Consider the following 16,879-nt stretch of genomic DNA (forward strand, 5'->3'; position numbering starts at 1 on the left):
AAGCTATCCTCACACACAGCAAATCGAGTTGCAGCAAATAAATAATACGGACTCTATTTTCATAAGCAAAAATTGATTTTCACTGAATTCTTCAACAGTGCCTGAAAATAAAAGTATGCTATTTAAAGGGAGCTTGTGAAATTTCAGGAATGTCGTATATTGGTAAACAATTCAGAACTACATGTGTAAAGAAGCAATTAATTTGTTGAGCTAATGAAAAACAGGTTCTCCTACAGTTATATTTGTCACTAAGCCAATTCTGGGGTGATCTTTCCTGAATTCAAAAAGGCACTCTCAGTTTTGTCCCAATGGTACAGTCATGAGTGAGGTCCTATTTCTTAATTCCTGTATCCTGCTTAGCTTCCAGCATCTGGCCAACGGGCAGATACCCTGATAATAAACTTGCACTGTGCAGGGGCTCCGACAAAGGAAAGAGGGAGCGCCTAAGTGGAACAATGGTGCAACAGAGCACCAGCTTCCCTGCTCACCCTCCTTTGTCAGAGTAAGTCTGTCCACATTGGCCTGAAGCGTCCTCAGAAGAAGCACTGAGGGCAAAAAACTTCCCTTCAGGTCAATGGATTTTTTTTTCAGATTTGTGTTTTATGTAAAAATTCAGGTTTTATTTTTACTTATTCTTCCATTGGCAGGAGCTGATGTCAAGAACTTACAGGCAAACAGTAACTTTTGTTCTCCACCTCTTGGCTGAACAAAAACACACACCATGCAGCATTATCATTAGGCAAGATTTGCTTTTTTACATTTCACACAAGAATGCAATATTATCCTTTCTTGAAGAAAATGCCTAGATTCCTAAGGAAACTATCTTTGGCAGAAGGGTTTAATAAGCCTATTTTATTTAAATAAATCCTCCAGGAGGAAATAGGAGAATTCATTGCCTTCACTTAGAAGAAGACTCTGTAAGTAGTTATCTGTCAAATTTCTCTGTGCAGCTCACCAACATTCCCTTATTGGAAACATCAATATTTCCCCATCAAAGTTCCCAAAATGACTTCAAAGTCTCAAAATTCTGTGTCTCCTTTGGCTTACTTCTCTCTTGATTCCACCCAGGCTGTATTAATGGTTTGCTTCATATCATCATCCCCATCTTCATAAATTTTCTTTAGAACATTCATCAAACCCTCACTAGGATCCATTTCAGTGTTATGGGAGGGCTTTTCCTTCTCTTTGCACTCTTTTTCGACCTACGTCTGGTAGTCCCATGTGTTTTCTGTCTTCTTTCTACATAAGATGAGAACTGTATCTGTCTTGACTTTTTTTGAACTGCCTTCCACAGAGATGGGTTTCAAGAGTCATGGAGTAACTCTTCCCATTTAGACTCTTTACCAAAAGATCAAATGACTTCTCTGTGAAATGCACCACACATTCTCAATGGGGACTTGATGAACTCCAGTTAAGGTAACACAGATTTTCACAAACTTATCTGAATGATCCCATCCGTAATTACTGATTTTCACTGTATATTCCATTGTAATGGGAGCAACCGCAGAAGCTGGCTTTTCATTGTCAAAAGAGTTCTGCTTTTCTCCCTGATTTCTGATGCATCTTCTTCTTGATTTCTGTCTCAATCTTGGATTTTTCAGCTGTGAAGGCATCACATACTCTTTTTCCAGTGGCCTTTTCCAGCAGCACCTTCACCCCTTCTAGATCCTTCTGTAGCTCTTCCAAAGCTGAGGCCACTGTCAGGCTAGATCAGGCAAAGCCCAAGCTGCAGCCACACAGAGGAGAACAAGAAACACCACACCAAGCACACACACCTGGACACAGAGCCCACTAGCATGAGTTGCAGCCCACTTCAACGAATTTTGTTAAAGTGGTCCAGAGTAGCCCTCAAAGTTTTTAGTCTTTACTGCAACTAGTGATTCTGGAAATTCTTTATAAGAAGGAGACACTTTCTCTATAAAACCAGGTCATAATGACCACAGCCATCTTTCTTCTAGAAATCTTTGCTATCTCCTCTGCTAATCTCAGTGTAGCACCTCACATACTCTGTCAGGGGGTCAGGGGCAGCTAACCATGCTTCAGGTATATGAAGGCCCAGATGCAAAGGCATATAAAAAGGCAGAGCCTTGGTTTTATTCAGTAAACCAGCTCAACCAAATTATAGTAACTAACTATAGTAACAACTGACTCCTGTTCTAGGTCCTCTGTCATGTCCTCAAATGTTCACCCAGGCCCTTCCATGCATCCTAGCACAGAATATTAAGGACTCAGGTTTGAGTCAAGAAACCAGTATCCAACTCCCAGCTTCATCGCTTATTCACAAGCTGTTGTAGTAACCATTTATTTATTTCCTGCATTCTGAGGCTCTGACATCTGGGGCCCTACTGACCATGAAGAGACTGTGCCTCCCAAGGTTAGCCAATTCCTAGAGATAGTCAACAACTGCATGCTTTTCAAATGCAAGCCAACCGTCCTGAGTCTGCACCGTTAAGCACCTCCTTTACTGGGCTCTCGCACTCCAGGCCACTCTTTGCCTACCCTAAACACCCCAGGGTCAAGTACCAAGACAAGACAGAATAGCACACAAACCCCAAAACCCACTAGTTACTCAGACTAGCCAGTCCTAAACTTACTTCCCTGCGTCTCCTGTTCCTTCCATGGAAATCACAGGAAAGGCCCTTGCCTACAGTTTCCTCCTCTCCCTCTGTCTCCTGATGGATTCTGAGGCTTCCCCATGTACCCACACCACCCTAACCCTACCCGGCCCTGGTATGGTATGCCCCTTCTCTTGGAATCTGTGAGTGTAACAAACTATCTTTTCAACAGCAATCATGTTCTGATTTATTGGCCTTACCATATTTTAGTAATAATAAAACAGCTGTGTAACCTTGGAAAAGGGACAGAACTTGTGCCTCCTCCATTTGTTCATCCATAAAAAGAGGATATTATTTCCACAGTGCTTTTGTGAAGATCAACTAAAATAATACACATGATGTACTTAGTATATAGTAAGTGTTCAATAAATACTGATGTTCCAAATGAACAGATTAAAAAAAAGTAAGATTTAGAGATAACTCATTAAAGGCTACGTAGCTAGGAAGATGCAGAATCTAAATGTCACCCAGATTTTTCTGACTCCAAATGCCCTTCTTTTTTTTCACATCACAATACCTTCCCCAGTTAAGCACAGATCCTCCTACTGCACTCTGAACATCTATCATAGTAGTAAACACATATTGGATGATAATTCTGTACAAGTACATCACCAGGACCTCATGTGCTCAATAAATTGTTTGAAAGAAGGAAAAGGAGAGGGAACAAAGAGGGAAGGATAAAGGGAGGGAGGGAGGAAGGAAGGAGGGAAGGGAAGGAAGGGGGGTAGGAAAGAAGGAGGGGGGGAGGGAAGGAAGGAAGGCAGGAAGGAAGGGAGAAGGAAGGGAGGATCGGAGGATGGGAAGGAGAATCCTTTCTATCTCAGGAACGCAAATTAGAATTATTTCTCTCCTGGTACCCTTCTTTCTTTCTGGGCCCCCAGTGTACCTTGGAATGAAGGTAAAATAGTTTTATCCCTAATTATAAAAATCCCTAACCCAGCCCTTCATCATCTCGGTGGTGACAGACGGGTAGTGAATCCCTACAGGGTTCACCTTCTCTGCGCTGGTCCTCCTCTCTCAGCACTATGACTTGTGGGATGTCCTTGGCAATGGTAAGGATTCAAACAAAAGATTAAAGAAACATAGTTTAAGATGGCGGAGGAGTAGGAGACCTAAATTTCGTCTGGTCCCAGGAATTCAGCTGGATAGGGATCAAACCATTCTGAACACCTACGAACTCAACAGGAGATCAAAGAAAAGAATAGCAGCAACTCTCTGAACAGAAAAGCGACCACTTTCTGGAAAGTAGGACGTGTGGAGAAGTGAATCCGAGGCGATATTCGGGAGGATAGACGGCGGGGGAGGGGGCCTCCGTTGGCCACTTCTGGCAAGTGATAGAGCCGCGGAGCACAAAATCGGAACTTTAGGAAGTCGGCTCCGCTGAGGGACATCACTCCAGTGACTAAGCCGGGGGTGGAACCCTCGCTGGGACAGGGTGGTCTCAGGACCCTCGGGGTCACAGAAAGACCGGGGGTGCCTGAGTGCGGCAGAGCTCCCAGGTATCGGAGCGGGGAAGCCGGCTGCAGAGACGGAGCCAAGGAGCGCAGCTCGGGGTGGCCATAAACCGTGATCCATGGCTCAGTCGGGCCACTGCTCCTCCAGCAGGGACCCAACAAGCGGCAGATCTGGGGAGACTCCCCTTCCTCCCCCGGGAGGAGCGGTGCGGGAGCGCACCACAGGGATCTGCCGGGTTTGGAGACTCCACACGGGGTCGGGTGCCAGAGATAGAAATGCTCGGTCACAGGCCAGGTGAGAGTGGAGTGAGGCCGGAGACAGGGAGATGGGAGTGACTGACTACTTTTCTCTGGGGGCGCACTGAGGAGTGGAGCCACGAGTTTTTGGCTCCTCTGGGGCGGAGATTAGGAGGCCGCCATTTTCACTCTCGTCCTCCAAAGCTGTACAGAAAGCTTGCAGGGAACAAAAGCTCCCGAGAGCAAACCCAAGCAGATTACTTAGCCCGGACCCAGCAAGGGCGGGGCAATTCTGCCTCCGGCAAAGACATTTGGAAAACAAAGCAACGAGCCCCTCCCCCAGAAGATCAGCATGAACAGCCAGCCAAGACCAAGTTTACCGATCAATGAGAACAGCAGAACTCCAGCGCTAAGGGAATACTGCCCATAGAATTCACGGCTTTTCCCCCATGATTCTTTAGTCTTTCAAAGTTAATTTTTTTAAATTTCTTTTTTTTTAATTTTTCTTTTTCCCTTTTTCAACCAACACCTTATCAATCCTTCAAAAAAATTTTTATTTTCCATTTTTAGTGTCATATTCTATACCTTCATAGTAGTTAACCTTATTTTTGGTATATATATAAGTTGTTCTCTCTTTAAAATTTTGAGATACAGTTTCTTCTAACAGACCAAAATATGCCCCAAATCTCTAGTGTATGGCATTATTCTAGTCTCCTGCCTGATCACATTCGTTCTTTTTTTTTTTTAAATCCTCATCTTTCTTTTTTCAAACAACTTATCAATTCCTTTTATAAAATCTTTTATAATTTTTACCTTTACAGTCATATTCCATCCCTTTATCATATTTACCCTTATTTTTGTACATATACGTTTTTCTTTCTTTAAAAAATTTTGGGAGGCACTTTCTTCTAACAGACCAAAATACGCCCAAAATCTAGTGTGTGGCACTGATCTATGCACCAGCCTGATCATATGTGATCATATTCTGGGTTTTTGGGGGGTTTTTTTTATTAATCTTTTTCTTTTTTTTTCTTTTTTCTTTCTTTCCCTTTCTTTTCCCCCGGTTTTAGGTCTCTTCTGATTTGTTCAGTGTATATTTTTCTGGGGTCATTGTTACCTTGTTAGCATTTTGTTCTCTCATTCATCTATTCTCCTCTGGACAGTATGACAAGACAGACAAAAATCACCTCAAAAAAAAAGAACAAGAGGCAGTACCGACTGCCAGGGACCTAATCAATATGGACATTAGTTAAGATGTTGGAACTAGAGTTCAGAATGATGATTTTAAAGATACTAGCTGGACTTGAATAAAGCATGGACGATATTAGAGAAACCCTTTCTGGGGGAGAAATAAAAGAACTAAAATCTAATCAAGTCAAAATAAAAAAGGCTATTAATGAGGTGCAATAAAAAAATGGAAGCTCTAACTACTAGGATAAATGAGGCAGAAGAGAGAATTATTGATATAGAAGGCCAAATGATGGAAAATAAAGAAACTGAGAAAAAGAGATATAAGCAACTACTGGATCACAAGGGTAGAATTTGAGAGATAAGTGATACCACAAGAAGAAATAATATTAGAATTATTGGGATCCCAGAAAAAGAAGAAAGACAGAGAGGGGCAGAAGGTATATTGGAGCAAATTATAGCAGAGAATTTCCCTAATTTGGGGAAGGAAACAGGCATCAAATTCAGGAGGCACAGAGAACCCTCCTCAAAATCAATAAAAATAGGTCAACACCCCGACATCTAATAGTAAAACTGACAAGTCTTAGAGACAAAGAGAAAATCCTGAAAGCAGCTCGGGAGAAGAGATCTGTAACCTACAATGGTAGAAACATTAGACTGGCAACAGACCTATCCACAGAGACCCGGCAGGCCAGAAAGGACTGGCATGATATTTTCAGAGCACTAAACGAGAAAAATATGCAGCCAATTTAGAGCAAAAGCAAAGAAACACATCGACAACAATACAATAATAGTGGGGGACTTTAACAACCCCCTCACTGAAATGGACAGATCATCTAAGCAAAAGATCAACAAGGAGATAAAGACTTTAAATGACACACTGGACCAAATGGACCTCACACATATATTCAGAACATTCCATCCCAAAGCAACAGAATACACATTCTTCTCTAGTGCCCATGGAATATTCTCCAGAATAGATCACATCCTAGGTCACAAATCAGGTCCCAACCAGTAACAAAAGATTGGGATCATTCCCTGCATATTTTCAAACCACAATGCTTTAAAACTAGAACTCAATCACAAGAGGAAAGTTGGAAAGAACTCAAATACATGGAGGCTAAAGAGCATCCTACTAAAGAATGAATGGGTCAACCAGGAAATTAAAGAAGAATTAAAAAAATTCATGGAAACCAATGAAAATGAAAACACAACTGCTCAAAATATTTGGGATGTAGCAAAGGCAGTCCTGAGACAACAGTCTATAGCAATACAAGCCTTTCTCAAGAAACAAGAAAGGTCTCAAATACACAACCTAACCCTACACCTAAAGGAGCTGGAGAAAGAACAGCAAATAAAGCCTAAACCCAGCAGAAGAAGAGAAATAATAAAGATCAGAGCAGAAATCAATGGAATAGAAACCAAAAGAACAGCAGAACAGATCAACGAAACTAAGAGCTGGTTCTCTGAAAGAATTAATAAGATTGATAAACCCCTGGCCAGACTTATCAAAAGGAAAAGAGAAATGACCCAAATAAATAAAATCATGAATGAAAGAGAAGAGCACAAACAACACCAAAGAAATACAAACAATTATAAGAGCATATTATGAGCTACTATATGTCGGCAAATTAGATAATCTGGAAGAAATGGATGCATTCCTAGAGATGTATCAACTACCAAAACTGAACCAGGAAGAAATAGAAAACCTGAACAGACCTATAACCACTAAGGTAATTGAAGCAGTCATCAAAAATCTCCCAACAAACAAAAGCCCAGGGCCAGATGGCTTCCCAGGGGAATTCTACCAAACATTCAAAGAAGAATTAATAACTATTCTTCTGAAACTGTTCCAAAAAATAGAAATGGAAGGAAAACTTCCAAACTCGTTTTATGAGGCCACCATTACCTTGATCCCAAAACCAGACAAAGACCCCATCAAAAAGGAGAATTACAGACCAATATCCTTGATGAACATGAATGCAAAAATTCTCACCAAAATACTAGCCAATAGGATCCAACAGTACATTAAAAAGATTATTCACCATGACCAAGTGGGATTTATCCCCGGGCTGCAAGGTTGGTTCAACATCCACAAATCAATCAATGTGATACAGTACATTAATAAAAGAAAGAACAAGAACCATAGGATCCTCTCAATAGATGCAGAAAAAGCATTTGACAAAGTACAGCATCCTTTCTTGATCAAAACTCTTCAGAGTATAGGGATAGAGGGTACATACCTCAATATCATAAAAGCCATCTATGAAAAACCCACAGTGAATATCATTCTCAATGGGGAAAAACTGAGAGCTTTCCCCCTAAGGTCAGGAACACGGCAGAGATGTCCACTATCTCCACTGCTATTTAACATAGTACTAGAAGTCCTAGCCACAGCAATCAGACAACAAAAAGAAATAAAAGGCATCCGAATCAGCAAAGAAGAAGTCAAACTCTCACTCTTTGCAGATGATAGGATACTTTATGGGGAAAACCCAAAAGACTCCACCCCAAAACTGCTAGAACTCATACAGGAATTCAGTGAAGTGGCAGGATATAAAATCAATGCACAGAAATCAGTGGAATTCCTATACACCAACAAGAAGACAGAAGAAAGAGAAATTAAGGAGTCGATCCCATTTAAATTGCACCCAAAACCATAAGATACCTAGGAATAAATCTAACCAAAGAGGCAAAGAATCTGTACTGAGAAAACTATAAAATACTCATGAAAGAAACTGAGGAAGATACAAAGAAATGGAAAAATGTTCCTTGCTCATGGATTGGAAGAACCAATATTGTGGAAATGTCAATGCTACCTAGAGCAATCTACACATTTAATGCAATCCCCATCAAAATACCATCCACTTTTTTCAAAGAAATGGAACAAATAATCCTAAAATTTGTATGGAACCAGAAAAGACACCGAATAGCCAAAGGAATGTTGAAAAAGAAAAGAAAAGCTGGTGGCATCACAATTCCAGACTTCAAACTGGATTATAAAGCTGTCATCATCAAGACAGCATGGTACTGGCACAAAAACAGACACATAGATCAATGGAACAGAATAGAGAGCCCAGAAATGGACCCTCACCTCTATGGTCAACTAATCTTCGACAAAGCAGGAAAGAATATCCAGTGGGAAAAAGATAGTCTCTTCAACAAATGGTTTTGGGAAAATTGGACAGCCACATGCAGAAGAATGAAACTGGACCATTTCCTCACACCACACACAAAAATAGACTCCAAATGGTTGAAAGACCTCAACGTGAGACAGGAGTCCATCAAAATCCTAGAGGAGAACACAGGCAGCAACCTCTTCGACCTCAGCCGCAGCAACTTCTTCCTAGAAACATCGCCAAAGGCAAGGGAAGCCAGGGCAAAAATGAACTATTGGGACTTCATCAGGATAAAAAGCTTTTGCACAGCAAAAGAAACAGTCAACAAAACCAAAAGACAACCGACAGAATGGGAGAAAATATTTGCAAATGACATATCAGATAAAGGGCTAGTATCCAAAATCTATAAAGAACTTATCAAACTCAACACCCAAAGAACAAATGATCCAATCAAGAAATGGGCAGAAGACCTGAACAGACATTTTTCCAAAGAAGACATCCAAATGGCCAACAGACACAGGAAAAGGTGCTCAACACTGCTCGGCATCAGGGAAATCCAAATCAAAACCTCAGTGGGATACCACCTCACTCCAGTCAGAATGGCTAACATTAACAAGTCAGGAAACGACAGATGTTGGCGGGGATGCGGAGAAAGGGGAACCCTCCTACACTGTTGGTGGGAATGCAAGCTGCTGCAACCCCTCTGGAAAACAGTTTGGAGGTTCCTCAAAAAGTTGAAAATAGAGCTACCCTATGACCCAGCAATTGCACTACTAGGTATTTACCCCAAATATATAAATGTAGGGATCCGAAGGGGTACCTGCACTCTGATGTTTGTAGCAGCAATGTCCACAATAGCCAAACTATGGAAAGAGCCAAGATGTCCATCAGCAGATGAATGGATAAAGAAGATGTAGTGTGTATATATATATATATATATACACACACACACACACACACACACACAATGGAATATTATGCAGCCATCAAAAGGAATGAAAGCTTGCCATTTGCAACGACATGGATGGAACCAGAGTGTATTATGCTGAGAAAAATAAGTCAATCAGAGAAAGACATGTATCATATGACCTCACTCATATGAGGAATTCTTAATCTCAGGAAACAAACTGAGGTTTGCTGGAGTGGTGGGGGGTGGGAGGGATGGGGTGGCTGGGTGATAGACATTGGGGAGCGTATGTGCTATGGTGAGCACTGTGAATTGTGTGAGACTGTTGAATTGCAGACCCGTACCTCTGAAACAATATATTATATGTAAAAAGAAAAAAGAAGAAGAAGAAGAAGAAGAAGAAGAAGAAGAAGAAGATAGCAGAAAGGAAAAAATGAAGGGGGGGGGAATCGGAAGGGGAGACGAACCATGAGAGACGATGGACTCTGAAAAACAAACTGAGGGTTCTAGAGGGGAGGGGGGTGGGGGGATGGGTTAGCCTGGTGATGGGTATTAAAGAGGGCATGGAGCAGTGGGTGTTAGATGCAAACAATGAATCATGGAACACTACATCAAAAAAAAAAAAATCCCTAACCCAGACACACACGCTCAGTTACATAAATTTCCCTTTACTAATCTCTCTTTTTTGCAGACCCAAAACTTCTAATAATTTCTGCCAAGTTTCCTCCTCTCATAATCTCAACCTTCAAGATGTTTTTAAAATACCACTCTCAGGAGCCATTCAAGGTCAGTTCTGAATTCCCCATGCCTGCAAAAGCTTGTGTATACTCTGATTACAACTTCTTTCCTTCTCCTCCCCATCTCCTGTGTCACATGCTTGGTCTTCCCAACTTCGAGTGGCCCAGAGACATCAAGTTAACATTTTATACCCTCACATAGAACAAATATAAAGCTCCCTTTGATCACTCTTGACCCAAACTGGCAAGTAGTATTCTCAAAACTACCTAAAACTTAAAGTGCGTGGTTTCTTGGTTTGGTTGGTTGGTTGGTTTTGTTTTTTTAACTTGTGGGCAGAAGTTGCAAACTTAAGCGCCTCCAGGTGGAGCAGAAAGGTGTCCTGAAAATGAGTGAAACTGGCCAGGTGAGGACTGGAAGAAAGAGAGCACATGGCCTAGAAGCAGTCAGGCAGCCCCCACTGGCTGCTTCTCGCTGAGAGAGCCCATCTGGTCAGAGATCACACATTTTCAAGGAAAGCTAAAAATCTGTATGTTTAAGTGAAGCAACTCCCTACATTTAAAGTTTGCCAACTAATTCCATTTTTTTAAACACCAAATGAAAACGATTTTGTGTGAGTTTAAGTCTGAAGATTTCTACATTAAGACTTTTTCCCTAAGGTATTTTACAAGTATTTTCAAATACATAAAATGAGAGCACAACATTGATCCTGAGGAAGACCTACATGAAAGAAAGTTCATTTTATTGGAATGGAATGGAATGTTTTAAAAGCCATAAAATTTTACAATCTAAGTGAAGTGAATTATATTAGGTGGAGAAAAAAGAGATTACAAATGTTGGTTTTTCACCTTCCTAAATATCTCTCATCCATTCCCTTGATGTGTCCATTGCCACCAGCCTTGTCCATGCCACCAGTATAACTTTTCTGGAATAGTGCCCTGCTCTCCAAGTGGGAGGCAGCATGCACAGAGTGGTCTGCTTTGTTTTATTTTTTAATGGATAATTTCAACCATATCCACCCTAGCATAATATAATTTAACTAAGTGCATGTGCCCTATTATATTTCCATCCTTTACACTGATACTACTTAGAACTCTCAAGTTGAGGAGTCTAATTATAACAAAAAATAAAAACTCAAAAATCTCTCTAATTTTTTTCTTTCAAAATGCATGCATGCATACATAAAATAATACAAAACACAGATTATCAACTGGTCAAAATTAAACAAAAAGGCCAAAATTCATTTTCAACAACTGAAATCAACTCAGATTTAGACCTCAGAGTCAGACTTAGAATGTCACAATTTCCCACAATTCTTGGTGAAAGTCAGATTTTGGCAGGGTTCTGGCTCATTATTAAAATACTGGACCCAGGATTTGATATCTTCTTTCAATTAACAATAAGGTAATTTCTAATTTTTATTCAATTTATAGCCCATAAAATCCTGGCCTGCTAATGGAAAAATAGGATTTGAAACAAGCATGTCATTATACTCTTGGTCAAGTCATGGTTCCTCTGAATATGTCTCCTCTGAATAAAACAATGTATCAAACTGGGTCAAATCCTACTAAATCTAAATTTTGCCATATTTTATTTTTAGATATGAAGCATTTACTAAATTTTAATTCATTGCTACTGCTCTGTTCAGTTTTCCTAAAACAATGAGAACAAAAGGTAGCAAAATTTTAATATAATTTTTACTTTTGTTTATATTTTTAGCCTCTATCAGCCTTTGAGAAAACAAATTTTCTTTTCTGCAGTCTTTGTCTTTTAAAACTAAAAGTTTCTACTTTTATGTTATATGCATATCTCTACTACCTTTATGATTTCTTAACATTCAGAAATAAGAACTCATGAAATAGTCCAGACATTCATTCACTTTATTTTTGAAAACTGAATAAAAATGTTCAATTTTTTCTCAGTAGTACTCTACATTTTATTGCTCACCATGGACATAGCACACATTTCCCAATAACTGTGTTTTTCTGACTCCTTAACTTAAAGAATCAGCTGAAAAAAATCTAATCATAGGGATTGTAATATATTATACATAGGTTTTCAAATGAACACCAACTGGAGCGTGTTATATAGTCTACATGATAGGATCTTTGGAAGGATGATGTCAGCAAAAATAACAGAATTAGGGCCTCATAAAATTCTCTCCCCCATAAAAGCAATGATAAAAGAGCAAAAATTGTCAGAATTAACTTTTTCAGAACTCTGGAAATTAACCAAAGGTTTACAGCAATCCAGGGAGCATTTATCCAAAAAAACCACTGAATTTTGGTTAAAAAAAAAAGAGCATGCTTTATAGCATTTTCTCATGTCCTCTCTTGATCCTCCACTCTATAGCTCTGAGACAACTTTAAAAACCAAAGCCTACAATCATGGTGAAAACCAACAGCCTGCAATCACACTATAAACCAATAGCCTGATAGCCACCAGAGGGGGAAAATGAGAGAGCAACTCCTTTTAAAGCCTCATTTCCAGAGCACTGTCATTATTTGCCCTGTCTTATAGTTCCATCAAAAATCCACACTCAAGATTGTGTTTTTTACCCTGACTTAGAGCTCACTCAGTGCAAAAACTATTTCCCCAGGAGCACTTGTCAAAAACAATTAAAGGCAATTAATTAACTTCATGGCTCTCTGAGGGAGTGGATAACAGTTTGAATAAACAAAATGAAAGGCTAGGGAACAAGATGCCCACAGGGGCATTGAAAATCTTCCAACATATTTCTGGGAATCTAGAAGCTCACATGATGCATAGGACTATGTAGATGTCCAAGGCTGTACACATGCTCAGGAAAGACCTGAAAAGGCCCTAAATTCTCACTGAAGGCTGACTCTGAGACTCTGCAAAATTAAGAAGGCAAAGTTATTAACTGCATAACTGAGTCTTGAAGGTTTTCCCCAACACACACAGAGCACCCTTTAGCAAGGCAGAGAAACACTGAATCTAGGTGTTTAAGAAAATTTCTGTTCAAACATTAGCTGAATACTAAGGTAACCAAACACAGACTTTAGTGACCATACACAACAAAAAAATACAGATTTCATAGAATTAGTTCAGAAAAGACACTAAGAAAACAAACAACCATGAGGAGGGAGGAGAATCTGATTTCTAGAGTTGCCACATTATATTATTTAAAATGTCCAGTTTTCAGTGCCTGGCTGGCTCCATCAGTAGAGCATGCAACTCTTGAGCTCAGGGATGTGAGTTCAAGCCCCACATTCAATGTAGAGATTACTTAAAAATAAAATCTTTAAAAAAAAAAATGTCCAGTTCTCAAAAAAAAAAATTACTACATGTGAAAAGAAACAAGAAAACAGGGTCTATCCACAAGAAAAGAAACAATCAACAAAAAAATTGCCCCAAAGAAGACCAGACAGTGGACTTACTAGACAAAGACTTTGAAGAAGTTATTCTAATTATGTTCAAACAAGTAAAGAAAACTGCCTAAAGAACAAAGTATAAGAATGGTAAGTCACCGACGCAGCTAACATCATCTTCTTTGTGCGACTCTCCCAGCGGGTTCTCTCTGGGCACAATGGCAACTCTTAAGGAAAAACTGAATGCACCAGTTGCCAAAGAAGAGGCAACCATCCCAAACAATAAGATCACTGCAGTGGGTGTTGGACAAGTTGGTATGGCGTGTGCCATCAGCATTCTGGGAAAGTCTCTGGCTGATGAACTTGCCCTTGTGGATGTTTTAGAAGATAAACTCAAAGGAGAAATGATGGATCTGCAACATGGGAGCTTATTTCTTCAGACACCTAAAATTGTGGCAGATAAAGATTACTCTGTGACTGCCAATTCTAAGATTGTGATGGTGACTGTGGGAGTCTGCCAGCAGGAAGGAGAGAGCCAGCTCAATCTGGTGCAGAGGAATGTTAATGTCTTCAAATTCATTATTCTGCAGATAGTCAAGTACAGTCTTAATTGTATCATAATTGTGGTTTCCAAGCCAGTGGATATTCTCACATATGTTATCTGGAAATTAAGTGGACTACCCAGGCACCGTGTAATTGGAAGTGGGTGTAATCTGGATTCTGCTAGATTTCACTATCTTATGGCTGAAAAACTTGGCATTCATCCCAGCAGCTGCCATGGATGGATTTTTGGAGAACATGGCGATTCAAGTGTGGCTGTGTGGAGTGGAGTGAATGTGGCAGGTGTTTCTCTTCAGGAACTGAATCCAGAAATGGGAACAGACAACGACACTTAAAATTGGAAGGAAGTGCATAAGATGGTGGTGGAAAGTGCCTACGAAGTCATCAAGCTAAAAGGATATACCAACTGGGCTACTGGATTAAGTGTGGCTGATCTTAATCTTACTGAATCCATGTTGAAAAATCTATCCAGGATTCATCCAGTGTCAACAATGGTGAAGGGGATGTATGGCATTGAGAACGAAGTCTTCCTGAGCCTTCCATGTATCCTGAACACTCAGGGCTTAACCAGTGTGATCAACCAGAAGCTGAACGATGATGAGGTTGCCCAGCTCAAGAAAAGTGCAGATACCTTGTGGGACATCCAGAAAGACCTAAAAGATCTGTGACTTCTGGCTTCTAGGCTGTAGAAATTTAAAACTACAATGTGATTAACTGTGAGCCTTTAGTTTTTTATCCATATACATGGATCACAGTTTGCTTTTATCTTCCTAAATATGTGAATCTGGGCTCACAAAATCAAAGCCCATGCTTGGTTTAATGCTTGCAATATGAGCCCCTTGAACAAATAAAATTAACTATTGCAGTGTGCTTCTAAAAAAAAAAAAAATGGTAAGTCACCAAATAATAAAATGTAAAAAGATAGAAATTACTTTAAAAATACACACACAGAAATTCTGGTAAGACTACAGTAACTGAAATGAAATATTTACTAATGGGATTCAGTTGTAAATCTGACCAAGGAGAAAGAAAGAATCAACAAACCTGGAGATAGCTGATTGAGATTATTCAGTATGAGGAACAGGAAGAAAAGGAATGAGGAAAAATGAATAGAACCTCAAAGACCTAGCAGACAAAATCAAGTGTACCAACATATACATATTAGGAGGACAAGAAGGAAAGAAGAAAAAGAAAGGGGAAAGATTATTTGAAAAAATCATGATGAAAAATCTTCTAAATATGTTGGGAAAAAATTAATCTACACTTACATGAAGCTCAGTGAAATCCAAGCAAGATAAACTCAAAGAGAGCCATACCTACACATATCACAACCAAACTGTTGAAAGACAAAGATAAAGAAAGAGAAAATCTTGAAAACAGCAAGAGCAAAGATCGCATACAAGAAATCCCAGTAAGATTAAAAGCCAATTTCTCATCAGAAACCATAAAGACCAGAAGGCAGTGGGAATGACAGATTAAAAGTGCTAAAGAAAGAATGTCCACCAAGATTTCTATACCTGGCAAAACTATCCTTCAAAACTAAAGAAGATATTATAATATTTCCAGGTGAACAAAAGTTAAAAGAATTCATTACTTGCAAACCTGTCCTACAAGAAATACTACTGAGAGTCTTCCAGGCTGAAATGAAAAGCAATTAGAAAGTAACTCAAATCCACATGAAGAAAGAACGAGCATTAGAAAATGTAATTGCATGGATAAATATAAAAGACAGTATAATTTTTTGTTGTTTTTAACGTTTTTTCCAATATGTCATTTAAAAGATAACTGCATAAAGCAACAATTATAAATCTGTGTTAAAGGGCACAAAGTGTATAAAGATGTAATCTGGATGATAACAGTACAAATGAAGGGAGGGATGAGAATTATATGGGAACAAAATTGTGACATGCTATTGTACTTAAGTTGGTATTGACCCAAACTAGATCATTATAAGTGAATATGTTAATTGTAATTCTCAGGGCAATATGTAAGGAACTAACTCAAAAAATAGTAAAATAAAAGACAAAAGAATTAAAATGGCACACTAGAAAATACCTATTTAACCAAGAAGCAGTAATGCAGAAATAAAGGAATAAAAAAAGGCATAGGACATGTAGAAAACAGCAAAAGAGCAGATGTAAAACCTACCTTAGTCCATACAATGAAATGTTATTTAGCCATAAAAAGGAATGAAGTACATATTCAGATACAACATGGATGAATCCTGAAAACATTATGCTAAGTGAAAGAAGCCTCAAGAGGTCACCTAATTTTATTTTATTTATGTGAAATATCCAGGATAATCAAATCCATAGAAACAGAAAGTAGAAGTAGTGTTAAGGTCTGAAGGTTTGTGTCCTCCCTAAAACTTACATACCAAAATCCAAAACCTTAAGGTGATGGTATTAGGAAGTGGGAAGTGGGACTTTTAGGAGGTAACTAGGTCATAAGGGCAGAGCCTTCATGAATGGGATTAGCGCTCTCATAAAAGTGATGCCACAAACCTATCTAGCTTTGTCATGTAAAGATACAAGAAGCTGGAGATGTCTGCGAACTGAGGAGAGTCCTCACCCAACCATGCTGTCAACCTGATCTAGGACCTCCAGATGCCTAAACTGTGAGAAACAAATGTTTGTTGTTCAAAAGCACCCAGTCTGTGATATTTTGTTAAATCAGCCCTAGCAGACTAAGACAAGTGGGAAGTGACTTCTAGTAGGTACAAAATTTCTTT

General features: G+C 39.4%; 2 pseudogenes; one reads left to right on the plus strand and one right to left on the minus strand.

The window, feature by feature from the left end:
• Positions 1-1,019: 1,019 nt before the first annotated feature.
• Positions 1,020-1,578, minus strand: LOC112825767 (calcyclin-binding protein pseudogene; annotated as a pseudogene).
• Positions 1,579-13,790: 12,212 nt separating this feature from the next.
• Positions 13,791-15,027, plus strand: LOC112825868 (L-lactate dehydrogenase B chain-like; annotated as a pseudogene).
• The last annotated feature ends 1,852 nt before the right edge of the window (positions 15,028-16,879 follow it).

Source organism: Callorhinus ursinus, unplaced genomic scaffold, assembly GCF_003265705.2.
Source record: "Callorhinus ursinus isolate GAN/ISIS: 27379988/994484 unplaced genomic scaffold, GSC_fseal_2.0 scaffold4, whole genome shotgun sequence".
Classification (NCBI taxonomy): Eukaryota; Metazoa; Chordata; class Mammalia; order Carnivora; family Otariidae; genus Callorhinus; species Callorhinus ursinus.